The sequence below is a fragment of the Struthio camelus genome, chromosome 10 (genome assembly GCF_040807025.1).
Source record: "Struthio camelus isolate bStrCam1 chromosome 10, bStrCam1.hap1, whole genome shotgun sequence".
Classification (NCBI taxonomy): Eukaryota; Metazoa; Chordata; class Aves; order Struthioniformes; family Struthionidae; genus Struthio; species Struthio camelus.
Window position 1 is genome coordinate 16,423,248 of NC_090951.1, and position 23,969 is coordinate 16,447,216.

General features: G+C 39.9%; 2 long non-coding RNA genes across 2 annotated transcripts in view; both read right to left on the minus strand.

The window, feature by feature from the left end:
* Positions 1-644: 644 nt before the first annotated feature.
* On the minus strand, positions 645-15,424 carry LOC138068412 (uncharacterized). Its single transcript, XR_011143229.1, has 5 exons — positions 15,219-15,424; positions 13,086-13,138; positions 8,279-8,424; positions 7,812-7,947; positions 645-1,100 (listed from the first exon to the last, which is right to left on the minus strand). It is a non-coding gene; the product is annotated as an uncharacterized lncRNA (long non-coding RNA).
* A 1,709-nt stretch (positions 15,425-17,133) lies between these two features.
* The window catches only part of LOC138068414 (uncharacterized), a 31,671-nt gene continuing 24,835 nt past the window's right edge, over positions 17,134-23,969 (minus strand). Inside the window, exon 3 of the long non-coding RNA XR_011143231.1 lies at positions 17,134-17,215. This is a non-coding gene — a long non-coding RNA (uncharacterized lncRNA). The remainder of the gene's footprint in view (positions 17,216-23,969) is intronic.

Genomic DNA, 23,969 nt, shown 5'->3' on the forward strand with positions numbered 1-23,969 from the left:
GTGAAATGTATATGTATCAAAGAAGATCTACTCCACTACAATGCTTTGCAAATTAAGTGTTAGTCTTACATAGCCAGGATAACCTCCAAAGCTAGTGGAAACAATGTCTGTATTGTAACATTTATTTAGTTAGTGCTTTCGCTAATCTTCATAGAAGGACAATACCTGTTCAATATGAAGTGTTGCAACCTTGACATGAAGGTTCTTGACATGAACCTTTATCATCTCACTTTACAGAAAAAATCTGAATCCTGATAGAAAGATTTTTCAAGGTGAAACTTTGTACGTTGAAAGATGTAATAGATATTTTTATAAACTCAGAGCAACATAAAAATGAAACATAATGAAAATTATTTTTTTTTAATCACTCAACAAATCACATTGATCTGTGGCATGAAAAAGTAACAATTTGGAGAGGTAAGGGGTGGAGGTTAGAGCTCAAAATCCCAGTGTTTGCTTGCATTTGAATGATTACCCAAAATAGCCCTTCTTCAGCAACACTGGAAATCAGTTATCGCATCCCAGCTCAGTGCTTTAACTGAAAGCAATCTTCTCCTCTGAGTCTCTGCCATTTAAAAAAGACAACTCAAATACTTTTTGCAAGATAGCTTATTCTCCATTGTTTGAAGACTTCAACTTCAATATCCTTTTGTTGCTGCTTTGGTGGTTTTCTCCTTCTCCATTTGGCAAACATTGATTTTCCATTAGTGTTCTTGTCAGAGCATGAACCAGCTGCTATGTCTCATGAAGCAATACAGACAGAGAGAAGAGCTCACCCTCAGAAGGACGCATATCCAAACACTAAACCATCAGCAGGAACAACAATCATTCCCTCTGATCCACTACTCCTGTTAGTTTGTTTCTCTTTGAAGGAACAAGGTCAAATAGCTACCAAGGGAAGGGGTCAGAAAACACCATCACGCTACCTGGTTGTATTTAGTTCCACCTTTGACAGCTTCATGACCACCTGTGCCAGCAGACATCAAGGCTTGATAACTGAGCTCTTCTAACTGGGGCTGGCTTGCTCCTTCTACAGAAGGACTCGGTGCTTCAGCCACCACAAATGATGCTCTCTGCTCTTGTTTCTTGTCATCTATTTTCTGGGGATAGGGAGAGTATTTTGAGGGGACAGAAAATCCAGAGGATAATCGCAACAGATACAAACATAAATGTACAAAGAAATCTGAGATGAGATGAACATTTTCACTTCTTGGCTTTACCTACTACTCTCAGTTGTATGTTGCTGTTCTGCAAGGGCAGTCAGCCTCCTTTAGGCCTAGGATACTAAATAGCAAAGGGAACTCCTTTGTCTCCCACTGAAACTGTGCCCTTTCCAATTAACTGCCCAGATTTTTTTTAGACCTCCAAAATAATCTTACTCTTAAACAAACCATTAAAGTGTGTGTGGGGGGGGGGAAGGCATACCTGATCACCACGGAAAGTTCTGATACATTGGCACAAGTCAGTTATGATGCCAAGAAACACTACACAACCCAAATCCCATCTTCTGAAATACAATCTGAAGGAGTGTCTCTCATTTGCTATGTGCTTAGTTGTTTCTCCCAAAGTACCTACAGAGCGCTAGTCAAGCTGCTTTTGTCCTGCGGGGCTCAAGAGCATTCTATATATCTCACCACAGAAAACACGTTACTAACTCAAGCAACATGTTACCATGGAGAGGAGCCATTTCACACGTTGTTCTCGTCGCACTTCTTCCCTTTGTTTTTCTACCTGGAAAGCAAGGACACTGTATTCTTCTATATGTGGAAAGCACCAAAAACAGATACACTTTAGAATCGCTTCTGTTTATTCTTTTTTTCTATTCAGAGCAGTAGAGAAGATCTACTGTCAGATTGAGTACAATTTGTGCTAACAGTTGATTTCCCTCTTGCCTCTAACTTGGTCACTCACTGACTCAAAAACTATCATTTTGCTTTCTTAACAGACAGACAAATATGCTTAGCATGTTTACTGACAACTCCATCCTCACTGATGTCCCTCCTCATAGTAAAACAAGTATTTGGATGTGGAAAGGTAGCTAGAAAATTGTAGGTACGTGATGGTACCCGCTTTGAATGTGACCAAATCTGGTGATTCAGGTACTCAGCACACACCACAACAGAGCACCAGCTGCAGTTCCACTTCTAAGACTCCATTGCCATGCTGTTGCCTCGCAGCACTGGGGCTTCCTCCTCTTCCAAGCTGCAGCTTGGGTGGCTGGAAACCTCAGAAGAGACAAGATTACTGTAAATGGGAGCTGAGCTTGCAGATTAGCTTCCTATACTGTTTCACAGAAATAAGCTCTTACAGTAAAGAGTGGCTGCTGGGGCTCCTTTAAAAACTTCAGGTGTTCCCCTCACTTTTGGTAGACTTCAGCTTCCTCTCAGTTGCCAGGCAGTCAGGAGTACTTAGGCCAGGCCTGCCTCGTTGTGTCCTGCCACCCTGGACTTTCCCTTGGAGTAGATGTCAAGGCTCCCCAGAGAAGTATTTGTTGAGTTAATACCCCAGCTGAGCTGAATGATGCAGCTCACTCAGCCTGAAAGTTGTTTCAAGCTCCCATCAGACTCAGAAAGGTAACTCTGCATCTCCTCAGATCAAACATTCTGGATTTTTTTTCTTGCCACTAGAACTCAAATAAATGCAAGGACTGCCAAGCGCCTGAGAACCACAGGAATCCACAGGCTCTAGGACTGAGCACATAATGCCTAAATTTTAATCCAGCTCCCCAGCACATAATGCCTATATTTTAATCCAGCTCCCCAGCACAAGATTGTAAAATCGGCTCTATGTTTTCCTAGTATATCTTGTTTAAAAGTACAGTAGCTCAGCTCTGCTGTAATAACAACTATACAGCAAACATCTAGGGACAATCTTGAAGCAGAAAAGCTTTTAGTTACGGATTTTGCTCTGGCTTCTCCACAGCACAACTTTGACCTCAAATGGAAAAACAAGGGGTTTTGTAAGTTCTTCACCTTTTCAGGCTTCTGGACAATGACCAACACCACTTGGGCTGCCCTGGCCACGTATCCTACTCAGCACACGAAATCCACGGGACAAGGTCTTTGCTCTGCCGAGTTACATCCCTACAGCCACAAGGTGGCAGGCCGAGCAGAACAAATTCAAATCTAGCTGAAAAGCCGCAGCAGAGCCACGTGGATCCAGGGAATGACATCCTTGCTGTAGGCAGACACCTCAGAGACGGGATTGTTATTTGACACCTTTATCTTCTGTGCTTTGCCATGTCAGTACAGCATTACTCAGCTAAATGAAACAGGACCGATTTGCCAGCTGGGCACATGGTAAGTTTGGAGTACAGCAAGTGGATGCTACTGCAGGGCTGTCCTCCAGGCCTGCTTGGAGGGACACTCCCTGGGAGGTCACTGTTTGTCTGTTGGTGCAGCAAGGATGGGAAGAGGATGAAGAGAGGCAGAGGGGATTATCAGGAGGTGATGAGAGGGCCCAGACCCAGCTTGACAGGAAACCACATTGAAAGGCTGCTACCACTGCAGAGAGGCCAGCTAGTATTTCTACTCCATTCTTATTTCCTAAGAAAGAAAAGATGATTGCTTATGCATCTGAAAGCTCTGCTTAAAGAAAAGCTAGTTTTACATTGAGGCATAGTATGTGCAGACCAGCTGGCCATGACAATCGGGACAAAGGAGGTAATAAATGCTGTTTTTTCCTGAAGTAAATCTGCCTCGCTACAAGGAAGAAAAATGTTTAAAATGTATCAAGTAAATATGCCCCACAGTTTGCTTTGGTGTTAGGTGTGATAGCCTGTGCTAGCCAGGAATCTCTAATGCTCAAGGTACGTGTTTAATTGCACCAAGCATATCTTGCTGTGTTGCATATTGCTTACCCTAGAATTTGAGAAGGGGGGACAGTTCAGTAACTTGGATTCTCAGCCAGCCGTAGGATCAGGAGCAGAACCTCAGCGTCCTGACAGCCAGGCAGAGTACTTACCTACTAGAAAAACATCTGTTATATTTTGCTAAACATGTCCGTACTAGTTCTAACAGTAATTTTAAAATGTTCTTTTTCAATATCATCATTGAATTTATACTTTGAATTTTGAATTAAAAAAAATCTACTGTCATTCTTCTTTCTAGCTCTAATTATTTGGATTGCATCCACACCACGAAGCAGAATTCCGACAAGAAAGCAACCCCCACTCCCGAGATTTCCCCAAAATTTGGGTTGAAAATGCCTCAGCAACTACCTTCTGTATCACTACATCTGTATCACATAACTGGCTTGTCTGTGAACACAGATTACAAAATGAAGAAATATTGCAATTAATATTTAATTGGGTTGCCAGAGCATAGGATCTCACAATGTTAAGTGCGGCACATAAATTTAAGCAAGACAACAGTCAGGTCCTGTGCAACAGGAATGAGTATTTAAGGGTAAGATAAAAAGAAATGACAAAAGAATGTAAAAAGATAACCTTGAAATGAACAGATGAAAATATAGAACTTTCCAGACTGTTTTTTGGCATGCCGTTTATGTCATATAACCTCTCTATCCCCTCAGTTACTCACTGGTGAAATGGAAATAATACTTTACATAGCTCCCTCATGAAGCATGACTAAATGTTTTATAGTGCTTTGCAATCGTTTGTTTGACAGTATGGCTGTGGAATACCATTGCAAAGAAACTGTGCAGTATTTACAGCTGACACGGTATTAAGTAAGCTCATCTTTTCCTGTTTTTAAAGTTTTAACTAAGCAATGCTTAATGAAATTTGCCAGACTAACTGCTTGTGTTGTCTCTGCTGGTAATGCAAAAGAAAACGGCTGTAAGTATGGTACCCTGAAGGCAGACATTAGGAGTTTCTCTGTTGAATCCAGCAGAGAAGTTTCTTGCATCTCCGTTGAATGCCATCATGCTGTGATTAGTTAATCATTAAGTACACAGTGCTTTTAATTAACTGCCAACTCTGCTTGGGCATCTGTTCTGAAAATCACATCCGATCATGCTTTTCCCAGTCTGTGGCTATGGAGCTCTTCAATATTACAGTTGTTGCTCCATTCTCCAACTCTCTCTGCTGCAAGATAGCGTTAAGTCCAGAGCGTCCTACATGGAATGAAATATAAATGATCTTTTTTCCAAGGGAATCAAAGTAAATGGGAATTAAACAAATTTATTTGCCTCAATGGGTAATAAATGCTGCTATTAAAAAAATAGATCAGGCCAATTAACATTTTTTCTGGTAGAAATAAGAGGCTGGAAGAATATTTTTATACTTCATTCCCAGTACACAATTTTATGGGCTAACCAATTTTTATAGAACACGAATCTTTAATTGGAGAAAATAATCCTCGGCACTTTATAAGGGAGGAAAAAACATTGATCATAAATACAACTGATCATTGTTGCAACCAATTTGCAAAATTTTTCATTTGACTTGAAAGATACAGCATGCAAGTGTTCCCTTACAAACACTGCAGTTCACCATCTACTTCAGCTCAATCTCTGCATATACTGTTGCTTTCAAAAAGCTCCTTAAGTGTATTTTAAAATAAACGGATGATGACTATTTGTAATGCTTCTATGTCTTTGGTACCTATAACAGGGGAAATAATAGGAATAAGATTGTAAGGTATCTTAGGGAGCACACGTTGTTTTAAAAGTAATAGGAACAAAGCAAAATTAGAGCAAGGAGAACACACACTGAAGCTGGTAGGCAGGGAGTCTTCTGCTGTTGCTCTTAATCTGGTTGAAATCTAAAACAAGTGATCAAAAGATGGCTGGGGCCATTTGATGGCATTTCTAAAATGAACTAAGGGCAGGCATCTAGATCAAAGGGGCACTTACTGTGTGTGACACCGTATTAGCAGTTTCTGTTCCCCAACCTAGAAACAGTGGGCTAGGTTCCTTGAGAGTTCTGGCCTGTACTAGAATGGATTGATCAGGAGGTTAAAGATACAGCATATGCTTTATGGCAAGAGAAAAAGCTGTGCCATTATGTAGCCAGCTCCATTATCACTATTAGTGCCATTACAGCTGCCTCCAACATTGGACATTCTGGCTACCATACAGCTAGCCAGAAAACAAAAGTCTCAGCCAGTGCTCCCACCTTCCATGTGAGAAATTGAACATGAGACACTCAAACTGCGTATGTGCATTGGCCATCTAAAGATTCCTGCACATCTGGGAACAAAGACTGATGGAAAATTCAGAAAAATGGTCGCGCAACTCTTCTATTCAACCGAAATTCCTGAGTGTAAGCAGAGGACATGCAAAACCTGATGTACAGTACTGTACCACTGACAACCTCCCGGCTGCCCCTCCCACTCCAGCATGTGCCATCTCAGGTCCTCCATCTCCGAGCTGCTACTCATCACGTATGAATTTGGGCTAGCACAAAGGCAGAATTCATAAAGTGCCCATTATTTCTATATACAAACGTATGTCAAGGAAAAGGGCATTCGCTGTCAAGTACTAAGAAAATAAAAGAATAAAACATCATTAAGCGTTCTTTAAGGACTGGAGGTAAGAAACTCCTCTAAACCTTGCAGTGTATAATAAAACATTACAGTTAAACAATAGCCAGTCTATAGCAGGGAGGCATGGAATGATTATGGTTAATACAACAAACACTCACTGTCAGATACACGTTTTACATAATAACCCTTTCCGAACAAGTTCAAAGTAATTTTCTTGTTTTCTTTTAAAACTCCACTGCAGATGTCAAGATGTGCCAAGCACACAGAAAACAGGTATTTCATAACAACATAAAAACATGCATTTCTAATTGTTTCCATATTGAACTACACCGAGGGCAGCACTCTTCTACAGGGAGTTCAAGGCATTCATGGGAACAGGCTGTTTTCTGATGACATCAGAACACTGTCACTCTGGCAACAACCTGTTACCATGGCAACCACTGCCTCTACAGCTCAGATGTTGAACACTGAGGAGGAGGTTAAAAAAAACCATTTGGAGATTTGCTAGTTAAAAGTTTGCCAATATTTGATATAAGAAGCAACAAGGAGTCAGCTGCAGACAAGGGGAGTTGTGTAGTACTCTAGAGCTGTTCTCTCGCCAGTACTGGGCAGCTGTGAACAATCAGTTTGTCTCCAACCAAAAAGTTCCCGGGGCAAGCAGCCTTTCGGATACATCCTTAAATGTCACAGCAGCTACAAATAGGCCTGAACACTAACTTTGTGATTTGGGGCTGGCTGTAAGAGGAGGACTGCTGCCACATCTGAAAGAATATTCCCTCAAAACGTAGAGGTTTGGGGACCTAGAGCTTTGATACTCTCAGAGCAGAGAGCACACAGATTGTGAAGACAGTCTGGTATTATATGAAGATATGTCTTTGGAAGAGAAGCGGATTTTTTTTTTTTTTTTGCTCTCTCTCCACTCCAGCTACAAAGAATTACAGGATATGAAAAAACATCTGTCTTTGTAAGCAGTCACTGTCTGCACTGTGACTATTTTCAGATGAAACCAGTCAGTTACAAAATGCTTCAAAACTAAAAGCAATGTGTTTCTGTCCCAGTCGGAACTTCATGCATTTTACTAACTGCAAGTAAACCTCAGAGGCTCCTGAATAATATCAAAATAAAGCAATCAATCTGCCCAGTAAGCTGTCCTCAGAAGGACATGTTATCTTGATTCACAGATCTATTCAGCTGGGTTTGTCCTTAACCAGTACAGCAAATGCTTGCAGTCAACATTCCCAGTAAGTCGAATTCCCTATATTAGAAAGGATCATAAAAACAATCCAGTCAAAATCCATTCTTAAATATGAAAGACTATCAATGGATTATTTTTTTCATTCTGCACTGCAAACCTCAACTCACTTAGCTCTTTGGAAAGTCGCATTGTCTGCCGAGGTGCTGAAGGTGGCCTGGTGCTGTGAGCAAGAACTGAAGGGGGAGAAGGTTCCCAAGTTACTCCTGAGGTTTCTTTCCTTGGCAACATGTTACAGTGAAGCACCTTGAAAAAAAAAAAAAAAACTGTGTAATTAAAGTAGAATTTAAACACAACACATATGTTAAAAAAGCCAACCCTAGGGCATATTCTTTACAATGAATTTGCTGTCACATCTGAACTAACTGGCACTCTCTGAGGAATGGTTAAAGCCAAATTACGACACTTATCCCTGGGGTGGTCTCAACAACAGGATACTGCAACTTACAACAGCAACTTACAGAATTGCTGCCATTCTGGGTCTGTAGGAAAGCAGATTCCAGGGCTATAAAGTCAACATCTTCTCAGTACACTTACCTACTATATTTCTATGATTCTTTTTCCAGATATATCTTACCAGGCACTTCATACTGTTCAGGCCATTTCCCTTTTAGTCCAGGAAAAGATTAAGGCCATTGCTGGTTTTCATCTCCACACATTATCCAGCAATCTGGGGTCCTATTGGCAGCAGAGTACCTTCTTCACACAATTCTCCCCCATCATCTGTGAGAACAGAGATGTGGAAGAGGCCAATTACCTTTTGGAGAGAAGGAAATTACTTGCTTATAATTGAGTTCTCCGAGTATGGTGTCCGCTATTAGAGCCACACTCATCCTCCCACCTCCCCCTGAGAGCTGGGGTTTTATTCCTATTTAAGTTCTAATTATTATAATTAGTCTGAAAAGGATTTGGGAGTTAGGGGCTATGATATGCCATATAGACCCCTCAAGGCATCTTTTTGTACTAACTCATTATGACCAGTTCTAAACTTTACCATTTAATCTAGTCATTCAGTACCCAAGGTCACAACAGCTGAGACCCCCTGAGCACGAATCCATAGAGACTCCCACCTTCAGAGAACTACAATTAAAAGGTAAATAATTCCCTTGCTGCCTTCTCTGTAAGGCAATGCTATAAGTCAGAGAATGGAATCCAACCTCAGCCTAATTACTACTCCGGTAATTTACATAGTTGCGAAGAAAAAGTTAGCAAATGCTTTTTCATTTATCAAAACAGAAATACAGGGCCAGTCACAGTTCATTTCAAATCGAACTTGACAAGATTTAGCCTTACAACACTCCAGCTATAGACTTTGTCACTAAAACCCCAAGCAATACTGCAATAGGCTACACTCTAAGAAAGCCAAATCATCATTGTGTGAAAGTCTTTAATACAAGTCATAAAAAATAAGGTGATTTCACCGCGCTAAAACTGAATCCTTCTCTTTGCTTGTTCCACAGCAAAAACTCTGCTGGATCAATACGTTTTAAATTATTTGAATGAAACTGTACATAAAAGGATTCTAGACACTCAGACCTGATGCTCTTTTGAACTAAAATATGAGCCTGTACAAATTCTTAAAAATATCATCGCTCAAGTTGACAGATTCTAAGAAATTCAACAGATGCTGATATTTTTCTGAATGACAGCAGCCTCAAGACCTAAAAAATCCAAGCAAAGCTTTGAAAGTCACAGGAAAGAGGATTAAGTGGTATTCAGCAAAACAGTTTGTTACAAGTGCCGGCAGAAAGGGTTCAGTGAACAACAGCAGTTTACGGAGAAGATGCAGCTTCACAGAAATTCTCTTTTCTGTTGCTGAATGTTTGCAAGATAAACGAATTACATCTGCAAATCAGAAAAACGCATCCACATTTCTACCAAAAAAAATACATCACACAATAATGTAACACCTGCTACTATACAGTACTTGCCGTTGATTAGGAGTACAAAACTCAGTGGTTGTATTGAATTCTTACCGAAAACTTGGTTCATGGAATCAGAATTTAGGAAGTGTAGGAATGTTGACCGATTTCTATGTAAATAAAATCAAGTTTATTTTTATATATTAGCATACTACTTCTGGCTTTCAGACTTTTTTAGTGAGCAAATCTAAACTTAGTACATGCTATTATAAGTCTACTACAACACAGCATGTCAAATTTCCTTAGTGGTTTAGTAGCATGTACTGACAACACACTCAAAGACTTCACAGCTCTTTGAGCCTTTGATTGCAGGCCAGCGCATCTAGGGAAAAAGGGCTCTGTTTGCTCTCATTTTCCACTAGAACTACGAGTACTGATTCCTCAGCCTGAAAGCAACTTGAATCCTACCCTGGAAGTGCAGGTCCAGCCACCTCAGCACTGTCCCTAGCTGTACCATGTCCTCCTAACCAGAGCACACAATTAAGCCCACTAGGTAATCTTTGCTCTGAAGCAAGGGCCACAAAATGAATTCTCTTACTCCCAGCCAACATTAATATCACACTAGGGACCAACATGAAGAAATTTGCGCTGCTGCTGTCTAAGCTCTATGTTTGCAGGTGATAAATAGACTTCAATTTCTAATGTTGCTGGTTCAGAAATAGCCTTCTAATTTTCCTAAATTAAATTATGGGCTACTATCTTATTTGCAGCCAGGTACATTAACTACAGAAGCAATATTTCAGCTGCTGCTGCTTCTTTCTCTAAGAAAATAAAATCCTGTGTTCTGGAACCAAAAAGGAGGAAAGGCTGACGAACAAAGAGAGGGGGGTAGGTCAAATACTGATATTTGGACATCCAGAGGCTCTTGCGTTTGTTCAAATGGCTGAAGACTGTGTAAGGATTATGGCGAGACCGGAGGTTTGCCCCAGCCACCTTGTCACTTACAGCTCCTTAAAGTCAGTTTTTACTAGTGGCCATTCAGCTTTAACTACATTTTCAGAATCATACATGCTTCTGGAGGCCTCATTTAGGAGAGAAAGCTCTTTAGTTTCCACCTATTGACCAAGAAGGTTGTGCATCATGGGCCAATCAAGGATTTTCAGCAGCACAGGCAAAAATTAATTTCCTCCCCTAAAGGATAAGGAAAAAAGTAACGTACTTTGTATTTACCACTGGAAGCATCAAATTCCATTTAATAGTGGGGAAGGCAAGGAGAAACCAGTAGCTTAACAGGGAACGGAACAGGCAAGGAGGGCTGCAAGGGCTTCCTAAGGAAGATCTTTTTGCTAAATCTCCAAGCTCCCCTCCTCCTGCTAAGAGGGCTTATATCCTGAGGAATTCAAACCCCAGTGACAGCAGTGAAGAGGTTTCCTTCTCCTCTTCCACCACTAGCATCCACACAAGCACCTGCTCCACTTGCCCACCTCCCAGCTGAGAGTCCCTCAGCACTTTCACCCTCTCCAAGGAAGGCATGAGCCCCTCTAGCCCCTCCAAGAGCAGTCTCCCTCTTGCAATCTTTTCTTTGTCCTGCCAGGATGTGGACCCCGTGCTTTTCCCCAGACATACAGACCTGTGCTGACTCATGTGAGCAGCCAGCTGAGTCCTACTGCGCCAGCCTCTATACTCTCCCTGCCAAGGAGCACCAAAATCACGAGCTAGAGGGAGACGAGGAAGGGGAGAGTGTAGCCTCCCTTTTCTCCCAGAGCCCCAGCTTTAGCAAGAAGCAAGACTGGAGCAGACCCCCCGTCACACAGGCTGCCAACTCCCAGCTTCCCTGAGCTTCTGATGGCTGTAGGGAGCACTTCCTTTGTCCACACCCCGCTGCTGGGCCAAGCATGCTACAATCCCCCTCACTGACTGTTTGAAAGCAAGGACTTTTTTCCTTTCAGGAGAAGCTGTATATGAAATGCCCATCAGACACACAGGACTCAAGTAGACTACAGATTATAAATTAAAGGGGAAAATTAAGGTGCCAAGCCTTTGATTTGTAGTCCTGACAGCAAACTGTCAATAATATGAGAAGCCACGTTTTTGTGTTTTCCCATATGTGGCTTTTGCAGAAGATTTCATTTTATATCAGAAGACAAACACGGAGAAAAATATTCCTACTGAAACTTGTTTATGGTGTATTTTCCCAGGCTTCATCCCCTCTTGTACTTAAGAGTCACCTCAGCCAGAACTACACAGAGTCACAGGTAAAAGTCAGGTCCTTTTGCTGAAATGTTAAGAAGAATCTATAGCATGTAATACTGTAAAATACAGCCTTCCTCTAACAGTGTAGCTAAGTTCTCATTTAATAACAAATACATTATTTAATCTCTCGGGTCTGATATCTAGCATATCCTGTAATCATCAAAAGCCACAAGTCTCTCCCATAAAGCTGCTCTCAGTACATTGCATCCCACACCTGTTAGTTCACTGCTCATCCAATAGCTCTGGCAAAGGCCCATTGCTATTGATATCCACATCCCAGGGGAAGCACTTTCCTTTGAGCTACTCTGTCTCATCAAGCTATTAGATGACCTGAAGTCCCTAGGAGCCTTAGATTAGAAAATCTGAACTTTTGTGTGAGTATTTTATTCTTGATGTTCTCTCTTCTGAGAGATGGTTGTAGGTGAATGATTTTTGCGCTGTTTCAAATGACTTACTGGTTTAATTTAATGAATTTCTGCACACAGAATCACGTTTGCTCCTCTCCACAAATAGTTGCCATATGTGAACGCCACGAACGTGCCTACCTTGTCCTTGTAACCTCTGATAGCCGGCCTCTCCCAAAACTGCACATCACAATGATTGTGCAGCTCTGAATTCAACATGGCAGCACAATATTAAGGGATGAAAGCACTGGCTGAAGAGTTCTGTTCCCTGTACTTCCTTGTTGCAGTCTGCCCCAGAGTCACACTCTGACTTCCCACACATCTTGTTATCTCTTCTGTCCCTTAACTTATTCTTTTTGGAGATTACTTACCTAGGTAGTGATTGCAGCACTTACTGAAATGGAGATCAATTAAACTCTGTAACAAGTAACATATGCAAACACAGAGAAGAATATAACAGACTGAACGTGAAAGAAGCTGCAAATTCTACTTTCGGAAGGGAGGAATGCATTCCTGCACCTCTTCCACACCTAAACTTAGTGAATTTTTCCCCACTAGTCAATGAGAGCTCAGCTCCGATATAAAAACTGGCCAAGCTGTAGTTTTGTCCCAACCATATTTGTAACTGGTCTCCAAAGCTTGCCATTTGTAGTCAGCACTATATGCATAAAGATTAAACGTACGATACATATATTAAATATAAATCATCTTGAACAGGTACACAACTGCTCATTTGCGCAATTGTAAAACTTATCTGAAAACAGGACTCTAAAAAAGCTGCAAATTACACTTTTATCATGGCCAGCAGCCACTTGCCATTTTCTGAAAACCAAACCACAGGTAGGAAAGCAAACTTGTCACATACCCTGTGATAGTGAAGACATTCTTCTGCCAAAATGCTTCTTTATGGTGATTAAGCTGTAGATACAATAAATACTACATTAATCTGACTGTACAAGCACTGAGAAATTTGCATCTTTTCTGGAAACAAAGTAAGAGAAAGGATTTGCAATAATAATTTATTTTGAAAAAGTTTTATAATGCAGTAAATACACTGAAAGCCGCTCTAGTTTTCAGGAATACATACTAAGAACCTTTATCAGGCAGCAAAATCAGAAAAGCAGCTACTTAAATCATTCCCATGTTCAAAATGCTTTTGTACAGTAAGCAGTTTTACAGTTGCCCTCAATTCATTTGACCTGTTCTGGTCACCTGAACATGGTTAAGCTACACCTCCAACTGGAACAAGCTGGCCTTGCTTTCTTTCTGGTTACCAGGATATCACTCCAGGGCATGACGCAGTAAAAGCCATTTTATTTCTGCAGAAGTCTGTGATTGTGTACACCACCCTCTCTAAGATCAGCAGACACTTTTCACATAGGGCTGTTATCTTTATGATTAAATTTCAGGTAATTGTGAACTTCCTTCAGTTACCATTAGGACTCCTTTACCTCAGTAGCTCAGTCACCTCAGAAATTATCATTGTTCTCTCTTCACCTTTGTGAAACATGGCAGACATGAGTTAGAAGACTGTGGTCAGTGAAGTTATAGATCAGCTGGACAACAAAAGAGCTAAGACACTGAGAGCCTCCAATGACAGCCAGTCTTTCCAGGTACGGGGCAGAAAAAATTTAGGTATTTGTATCTTTTCAACATCTAGAGACAGGAGAAAATGAGTTGCTGTAGATTTTTCCTATGCAGAAAATCTAATGGAAGTGAAGATCAAACTAGCCACATAACATTTGGAATTGTCTTAATCACAGAAATGACACTGGTTATAGCTTTAATTAAGTTGTCATGAAAATAGACAACTTATTTTTCCCCAGACATAGACTGCCGTGATTAACTGTAGAATGCTAACTTGCTAAGAGTTGGGCCTTTTCTCTCTCAACATTAAGTTTAAAATTAAGAGAGCCCTTGATACTATAAAGGGCATGAATGACAATCTGATAAAACAGGAAGAAAGATAAAGGAAATGTTTCCTAACAAAACAAGCTGAATGTTTACCATCATCATTGTATAAAAAAATATAGTTACCTTACATATTTTCTTAGGGATAGAATATCATAAGCACTTTACAATAATAATACAGTTTTCACAGGTACAGCTTGGAAATGCATAGACCACCACTTAAAACAGGGCTCCTTCCGGGGAACCAGCCTGAGTCTTTACCATGCCTCCTTTACCTCAGATCCTAATTCCAAAAAAATGTCAGAAATGAGCTGCAGCTCTGAGTCAGATTTACAGCAGACAACCTACTAGTAGCATATTCAAGTAGAATGACAATTTACACTGACAGAGCATTTACCGTTTTGAAAAGAGCCAATCCTTCAACAGTTACATTTGGGGATTTCACTCATTTCCAAATACCTAAGTACCATGCTACAGTTCTGATAAAGTTCTCACACTTGAAGAAAGCAAAAACTAAAGAAATCAGGCTTCTCTTTAAGATTGACCAGGCATAAATTTTGAAAATTGCTCTAGTTTTGGGATTCCTTTTTGCAAGGATAACATTTCACATGAAAACTATGAGAGTCAGACAAAAAAAATGCAGGATAAAAACCTTGAGCCAAAGCAGTTTCTGAAAAGGCAATGATTTCATTAATGGCAGAGGATGCAGAGGACCATGCAGGGTCAGAAAGGCTTTATGACGCCTGTTTGTGTTTGCTTAATTTTAAAAGAGGTAGGTGGTATAGGTAGAAGGCAAAAAGTTTATTTTTGTATAACACTTACTAATACTTCTACAGCATTTGTTGGTTTTAATGCATATAAGGCACATGGTAAAAGAGACGCATGAAAAAGGGATGTAATCTCATAAATCTTCTAGGGATTTGGAGCCTTGCAGGAGGAGAAAGCGTGAATGTAAAGATTTGCTTTGCTTTTAAACAATCATTATAGCAGCTTCTTTGTCAGACATTACTGAGTTAAGGGCTGGTAGCTTTCCACTGCATACAAACTGAAACGGGCACTTGCTTGCTTCCACACCTCTCTTGCTTACTGTTAAACTGCTGCTCCTTTCTTGGGAAGGATTTAACGATAGGAATTACAATTTCTCCTCTTTGACTTCTTCACTCGCTTTGAGGGAGACAGACCTAATCCGGCTCTTGAGTTTCTAAGACTTCAGGAGGCTTCTGCTGTCCTTAGCAGTACATCTGCATCCCTTGGGAACCACTGACACTCTCAGGCATCTGTCTCCTGTGGTTGCTTGTGAATAAAGAAGGAAAATACTTAAAAAATAAACACACACATAAATCAGTATATGTGCCCACCTTCTGTCAATGTATAGAGCAGCACACCAATAGGGCAGACAGCTTTTTTATGCCTACTTATTCTGCTATTCAATTTAAAATGCATGCTAATAAAGATTATCCGTCTGTTAAATTTATGTTTACTTTGGCTGATACTGGCAAGCTGCTAAGCACTGCTATAGTAAGCAAGTATTAAAATCTGGTACATCTTAGGCACATGATGATGGTTCAATTCATTCTGTTTTGATGACTCTGAATACTGAGAACGATTTACTGCTACCCAACAAACGGGTGCTAAGTACCAGAGTTTCCTCCCCTCCTCCGCACACTTCAAATGGAATAAATTCCTTTACACACCTCAAATGTGCCTCAGCACTTACTGATGTTTGCCATCTACACAGGCCTTTTAGCTACATACCACCTAGCTACACTAAACATTAAGAACACATTTCCAAATTAAATATATTAAATAAGAGTTAATGTTAGAGACACATTAGCAAGTTTAGAGTAAAAAAATCATTACAGGGGTTCTGAAAACAACTGTAACAACCTCTAGTGTTATAAGTGCCAAAACTTCAGAATTAACCTTAAACTGGCAGATCAACAAGCTTTACCAGCATGGAAAGGAACAGCTTTGACTCACAAACAATATTATTTATGCTCGATTGTGTGGGATGACCAATTTATAGCCATTAATGCTGGAAAAGAATTTGTGGGTGTTTTGAAAAGTGACATCTCTTCTAAAAAAAACTTTTTCTGTCCTCACTCCTTTTTTCACACCAGACCAGAAGGAGGTGGCAAACAGTTTGGAAGAAAGCACTTTTAAATAAAAATCTCTGGGGAAAAAGAATATTTTTAATTAAACCTCTGCAGAGCATGAAAATTTCACTTATTGAGAATTACCCAAAGTTTCTTCCTTTGTTCCCAGCACAGCTTATAAAAATTATCGTAACAAGACAGACAATTCTGTTCATCTAAGACTAAGGCTATGAGGGAAGAAAATCATTTGACGTGGGGAACTAAACGTTCTGAAAGATGTGTGTTTAATTTTTAACCTGCAAATAAAATTCTCTACTTTAAAGGGAGTGTTTTGGCATTATCAAAACATGGTATTGTTCATACATAAAAGAGTGCTTGGTCAGCCCATATTTATGCACAAAACTCAATTCGTTCCTAATTATGAAGCCCGATCAGTTCTTAAGCAATATTTTTCCCCAATTCAAGTACATGTTGGTAGTATTTACTTCTTCTGAAGAACGAATGCAAATTCCTCTCTGCGCTCAATAGCGGTTAAAATGGTGGCTGCCATTCAGAAGTGTGAGCAGTGAACAGAATTTAAAACTTAGTAATGAAAAATATCAATTACATTCCAACTGTCCTGCACTCAGAGCTACAGAGGCCCACAGTTTGACCAATTAATTAACATCACTGTTCGGGTTAGGTGAACTTGATTTTAAATGCTGTCCTATTTTATTCCTATCTGACATTTAATTTCCTCGGAATGGTTATCTAAACATTCAGTTTGCACCTGTAGGATGCGCTAAAACCTGGTCAGCCTCTTAAAAAAGGCTATATCTGATTATCACATGTATTGGCAGTTAACAGTAATAAATGTTTTCTTCACAAGGTGCTATCTAATGAGCGAACCAAGAAACCAACCTATTACATCCAGCCTCAGAGACGTTCAAGGGAAACTCAGTGGAGCCACTTTGGTGACCATTTGCCCAAGTTTGTCTGCTTCCTGCAACTATTAACAAAAAGAACAGGTTCAAATATGTAACATCATAACAGTCACGTCATTTTTAAGAGGATTGATTTACTTACCAGATTAAGAGATGTAATCCATTTTCCTTACTACAGCGGTTAGACTGTTTAAATCTGAAGATAATTCCCCCTTTGCTTTATTGATGCAGCCCTTTAAATCTAAATGATAGCTTTAGAAATGCTTCCTGAATTGTAAAATATTAGTTTTTCCTTGTGTTTTTAATTTTAATAAAATTAAGAGATAATATTAATGGAAGAGAACCTTGCTAGAAGATAATGATATTATGCTGACAGAAAAATGGTAAGGTGAAAAAGCAGCATTTAGTGAAAACACTTTTTTTTTTTTTTAAAGCACTAGTTATTTAAACTACTACTATACCAACTGATTAGCACCTAAAGTACAACTGACTGACAGAATGGTGAAGAAGTGACAAAGCTGGTAGCATAAATGTTCTTCAATTTACATTCTTTTGGGGGGGAGAAATTGGCTGTAGTAGCCAGGGAGAACCCTTTCCTCTACCCTGATCTACACTGATCTGACAATTACCAAATCTGTGCCTTCCAGAATTTGAGAAGAGAAGGACTTCCACATGCCCAAGCCTTGTCTCCAGGCTCAGCAGTCAGACCAAGTGACTCTCTTCTGTGTATACACTGACAGTCTTTTACAGGACATTTAGAGAAAACAAGGCAGCAGACCTGCTCACTCTGTTTGAATCCACTATTTTCTTACTAGTGTTCATGCAGTTTTAGCCCAGCAATTTTTGAAGATCCTGACTTTGGCTCTCTCTATGTCAACAGGACGTCTTTTCCCTATTTGATATAATAAAACACCCACCACAGCTGCTGTTGTCACAAGCTCATTTTTATTCCTTATCTACTGTCAATTTAATTGCTCTTCTCACCAAGTCAGCCTTACAATTTAATTATTAAAAATCAAATAAAAGGGCAGGTACTCATCTACCAACATATCACAACAGACACTGTTCTCTCCCACTTACTGGATGCACCTGGTTATAAGTGCAGTACAAAATGCAGCAGGTCCCTCTAGGAAACCTGCTGTTTAGCTCCATAAAAGAGCTCCTAGTCCAGTGCTCACCATCACTCCTCTTACACAGTCAAGAGGAGTCTGATCCTCCACAGTGCTAAGCGTGCTCAATATCAGCATCGTACTTTTCAATACCCTGTTGGAAGACAGGCACTAAGACATACCAATATCTAAGAACATCAGGTCTTTACCTTGAATATTCAGTTCCTATCACAAGAAAGATGAAAGAAAGATTTTCTGTGATGCTTCATCCTCTGTCTTCAACCTTTTGTACATAGCTCATAACATCAGTTCCTCAGTTTTTCAAGCTGTGGGAAAAGCAGTGGTTGGGTAATGCTAAGCGAATGCTTAGTAACATGGATGCATTTGCACCCCTCAGCACCAAACACAGGCATCTGTGATAGTCATGTCACTTCTCAAAAGTGGAAGTATTTGAAGGGTGCTATGTATTCATTTTTCAAGATCTGTGGACACAGCGCACCCTATACAGTGTCCCACATTTACACAGGCAAAGGTGGCACAAGGTGCTGAAGACTGTGAGGTAGTCAGATTACAAATTAAAAAAAAAGCAAACTGGATTTTATAAGAGGCAATTTGAGAGTGGTAAGAAAGATCCTTAAAGCATAAAGTATGAATTATAACAATAAAAAGTAGGCTCAAACAGTGCTAGCACTGCAGCATAAGATATACACAAAGGCACGAAGAAAAAGGTACCATTTGAGAGCAAGTTGACAAAATGGGAGCATAAAATACTGTCATGCAAGGGCACAAACTAGTATTGGTCTTGCATGAATTACAGGGAAAATGAATATTAAGTAGGCATTAATAGCATTGCCCTGCTTAGTAATACACCACAGCTGGCTCAGGTGCTTGGAGTTTAGGAAGAGTGTTTAAAATACTAGAGGAAATTCAAAAAGGCAGTAGAGGAATTAGAGGATAAGATATGTGAGGAGAGACTGCGGGAGCTAAACTTATATAGTCTCAAAGAGAGAAGGCTCAGGGGGCCTCAATCACAGTCTATAAATACCTTCAAGGTAATAATATAAATGAAGGAAGGGAATTCTTCAGTCTCAGAAGATCGCAGGACAAGGAGCAATGGCCTGAAGCTAAGGAAGCAGCAGTGTAGGGGAGATTCTAGGGAGAAGTTCTTAACTCCGGCCTAAGCTGCACGGGATGAATTAACTGCAGGGAAGAAGAATTGCTCTCTTTCTGCTGTTTTGGCTGTGCCTTACCCGCAATGCATGCGCACACAGTACTTGATGCATCCAAGAAGGTGCTAATCAGCAAAAGCCCCTCTCAGAATTTGTACAGTACAAAGTTATACACCAGCATGGGCAAAGAGCCACACATGTTGTGGGCTGTTACAGTTAACATGCTGACTTGCAGGTCTTTCTGGAGCACGTTTATTGTTAATAAAAAGTAATTTTAGAGTGAAGGCATTCATTAACCTGGCACCACTTCTGCTAGTAAATTGCACTACGTTTCTCCACTGCTGCACTTAATTACACTGGGGGTTTTCTCCTCAGAGCACTGTTTCAAAGACTGGTTTTGCACATTCTACAAAGTGTGAATGAAGCTCCAACCACGTACTAGCCAGCTCACTTGGTGATTTGACTTCCATAGATCTGCTTGGTTCAGTGGAGAACAAAAGTTCAGAGCATTGTACCAGTCAAGCAGAACGAGTCCTCATGTGGCTTATCTACTCCTAGGATACATTCAAGTGCAGAAGCAGTAAAAATGTGACTGCTCCATTCTTCATGGGATTGCCACCTTTGTCCTGGGAAAAGACTATACCAATCTTTTCTTTTTTGGTGCTAGTCTATAATCGAATCCCAATTTCAGGTTCTCTAGCCATTTTCTCATCCTCCAGTCCACCTGGCATTGCATTGAAGCCGCTTACAAGCCCCACAGCAGAAAGGGAGCAAATCCTGTAGAAGCAGAGGAGCATCTGCATCCAGTAGGGGCAAATGAACTAAAAATGAGAAATTGTTATAGAGGCCGTGACAATAACTTGACATTTCTGAAGTGGTTTGGCTGCCTGTGACATGGCTGGTGGCAGAACAAGAAAGCAATCCAGAGAACATGGGCAAAGTGCAGCAAGTGGTCATAGCACGCTCCTAGGTACTGCACAAGGAGTTCAAACAGGAACAGTAAACAAAGACGGCTTCAACCCCAGAAACCCACAAAGTTGTCACCACAGTTGTCCCACATTGAGGGACATCTTCCAAACAAACGAGCTCCTCTCCTTCGCTTACAACAGGAAATTAACCTCCTTTCACTTGGAAGACTCAGCTTTAATAGAATACTAACATAACACTTAAAAACACAAAACAAAACAAAAACCCCAATACCTCATCTGTCTGATCCGTTTTTATTGCCAGTACTTACCTCTATGCCCTTCCTTTGATTGCAGGGAAGGTTTTCAGGGAAAGGGGTTGGATGTACACACTGCTGGTAATAACTACATATATGTACATGTGTTTTGCTTGGTTTTATTCCCAAAAAAAAAAAAAAGCCTCCTAACATGCTGACTCAGTGCCAGATAAGAAATTCCTGGGTTGCAACTTCAAATGGAAGCAGATCACCCACCTATCTGCCCATCAGCCATGCTCCTCCCTACACTGAAAGCGGAACAGGAGTCAGGAAATGTTTTGGCTCTGTAACAAGCTGTCACTTCAGGTTCCCTAGATTTTCCTATTCGACTTCTTTGGATTTTTGCTGTGTGTTTGCAATTTTGTTACGAATATGCATCTTCAACACCTCAGCCCCTAAACTACCCAGCCTTTTAGTGAAGATTTATGTTTTAAAATCCCAACTTTTTATTAAAAGTTACAGCTATTTTAAATTATGGTCACACACCTCATATATGGGGCTCAACCCCTCTGAAAAAACAGCCCTGTTAATGTGATACTCACATATGTATAAAAACTGTATAGGTAGAAAAACCTGGAGTGTTAATTTGTGAAGATCCATTGCCTTGCTGAACACAGACGGCTCACTTCCAATATGGAGTCAAAATGAAGTTCATGTACAGAAATTATGAGTTTCAGAAGGTGTTTTTGTGCTACTCTGTCCCCTAAATAATGCAGTTACCACACAAAAGATTTGAGCAGCTATAAGACACAGATGTTTGAGGGTTTTAAAAATGTTTTCTAACTCTATAATTGAACATACACAGTAGTGCTGTCTCCAGTGAGGGCTTCCCAACTAGTATGTGCACACTGCAAGTTACTGCTTAAATTTGTGTAAGCTAACATACTATATATTGATTGAAAGGCTAGGCAGCTTTGCAAGTATACATTAAAAAAAAATTATCCGCCTTATTTGTGTGTTGCCAAGAGACTGGAATTACTTCTGGGTAAATAAGATGCATTTTTAAAATTACCTAATTATGTATAGTATTTAACTTGACAGACTTGTAGCCATTTTGGCCTCTTAGGAAAAAGAGCATACATGTTTTATAACACAAAAATAAATACTTCTAATAAAAATATTAGGAAATATTACAGCCTTAGAAAATCATACAGTCTAAATTAGAGAGACATGGTCAAGCAGGGCATATCCCTGGCACGTTAACCAAAGCATAAGCAAGGCACTGCAAGCACCTTGAGAATTAATACGTTTATTTCACTTCTCATCTGCATATGCTTGCAATTGCTATGAAAGTCTGCCCCAAATATTTCTCCTAACAATAATCATAACAGCACACTTGAAAAAAAAAAATACACATAGGAGTTGTTTTTTGAGGGGGTTTTATTTTTTTCTTTCCTTTTTTCTTTCTGATTTCTCCTCCAAGTTGCCCTGTTAAAAACCTTCCCTCAGGCAAGTAGCCCCACTAAAATTAACGAGACTACATGTATAACTAAGCTCTTGCGTAACTTTCAAAGATGCCTTCTGTGAGAGTTTGGATGGTAGCATTAACTTTCACTGTGAAATGCTTCTGTAGCAGTAGTTGTTTTCTTATCACTTCTGGTTTACAATATTTTTGAAGGGCAGTGCTTTTGATTTAGGTATTATAAAGCAGAGGAAAACACTCTAGTTTTGTATCTACCTTCATATGATTATTTTATAATTTGGAAAATCTAAGTTTTTTTAAAAATAGGTATCAGTGACCACCACTAATGCTTACGCTTTGCAGATTCCAGAGCTATTCATTATACATAGAACAATACAGGACTCAACAATAGCTCTTGACAAATGGTAGTTTTACTTTTTTAAATACCAATCGCCAAAAACATGTCTGTCCTAACTAGTTATTCTGGAGAAGTGTAGCAAGAAAATAAGCAAGCATTTTAAGGTGAAAAACACTGACTCATTATTACAGTTCTCTGAAAGTTTTATTATGTGATTCTGTTTGCTAACAGCATGTATCCAGAATCACATCAAGTGACAGAAACTCAGGCGGAACCACATCGTTATGCTTTGACGTTCATTACAACCCAGCTTTCTCTTTGGAACAGCATCTATCTTCAGCACTTCCTTTTTTTTTTTTTTTTTAAAGATATTTCTAAATTGACTTCTATAGTCAGTCTACCCTCTATAATGCACAGTATGTTTCTCAAAAATGGATTAAAAAAAGGAGATGAACAGAACAGGGAAAAAAGGGAGCGAGAGACAAAGAAAATACGGCCCAGTGATTATGGAGGGAATCTCAGGCTCTGGAGACGTGTGGTTACTCTCCGCTCTCCCAAATTCCCTGCATAATGTGAGGAAATCGATTAGTACCTTATCTGTGAAATGGGGATACTCACTTACTCACAAGGGTTTATGAGGCTAAATACTTAAAAATTTTAAGTGATTTGGACAGTATAGAAGTAAAAGGCAAAACGGTACCATCAACAGATAAGCATATTGAGACTTCTGTTGTTTTACACACACAGCAAACCATTTCAGTAAATTTATGCCCTTCAACAGAAGCAAATCCTCTACACCATCAGTTTTAACTAGAAAGTCCAGTGGCCCAAAAGGCAGGTCTCATGTTATGCCCCAAATGACCAGTATCTCCAGAATCAGTAGATGCATAGAATAATTTAACATGGATAACAGTAGCTTATCCAACCAAGAAGCTAAAAGAAATGTTTCCTTCCTTGCAACAGCTATCAGTAATGGGAGAGAAGTTCTCATATCACTAGCTTCTTGTTCATGAAACAGTCCCTGCATATCCAGCAGCTGTTGAAAGATTGAAGATTACCTCCGAAAGTGGTTGTGATGAAGACATTCAAGCAAACAAAGGCCCTACCCCCAATCAGACCTGAAACACTGCTGGCTGCAGGTTAGACCAGTGTTTCCGAAGCATCTCCGTGGTTTACAGTGAAAATAAGATATAATGGATATCATTAACAAGCTACCAACTCCCAACAGCTATCATACAATGTATCACAAGCTACTGTATTTGGTTTCTGGAGTCAGCCTGAGAAACAACTAACACAGCACTGTGTGCTGCTCCTGGCAAACGATCTTTTAATGGCAACAGCTATATGAGGGCTGCTTCTATTCAGCTACTGCATTGCAAAATGATGATAAATGGTAATGAGAAATAATTATAACCATCAGAAGTATTAGTAAATATTCCTGCTGCTTGGTATTATAAATCTAGAGAAGTCTTCAAGACCAATGTCAAACCACACGTAGCACACTAAGTTAATTTTACAGTTGATAACTTAAACTTTGGGAGTAAATTCAGCACCACTGG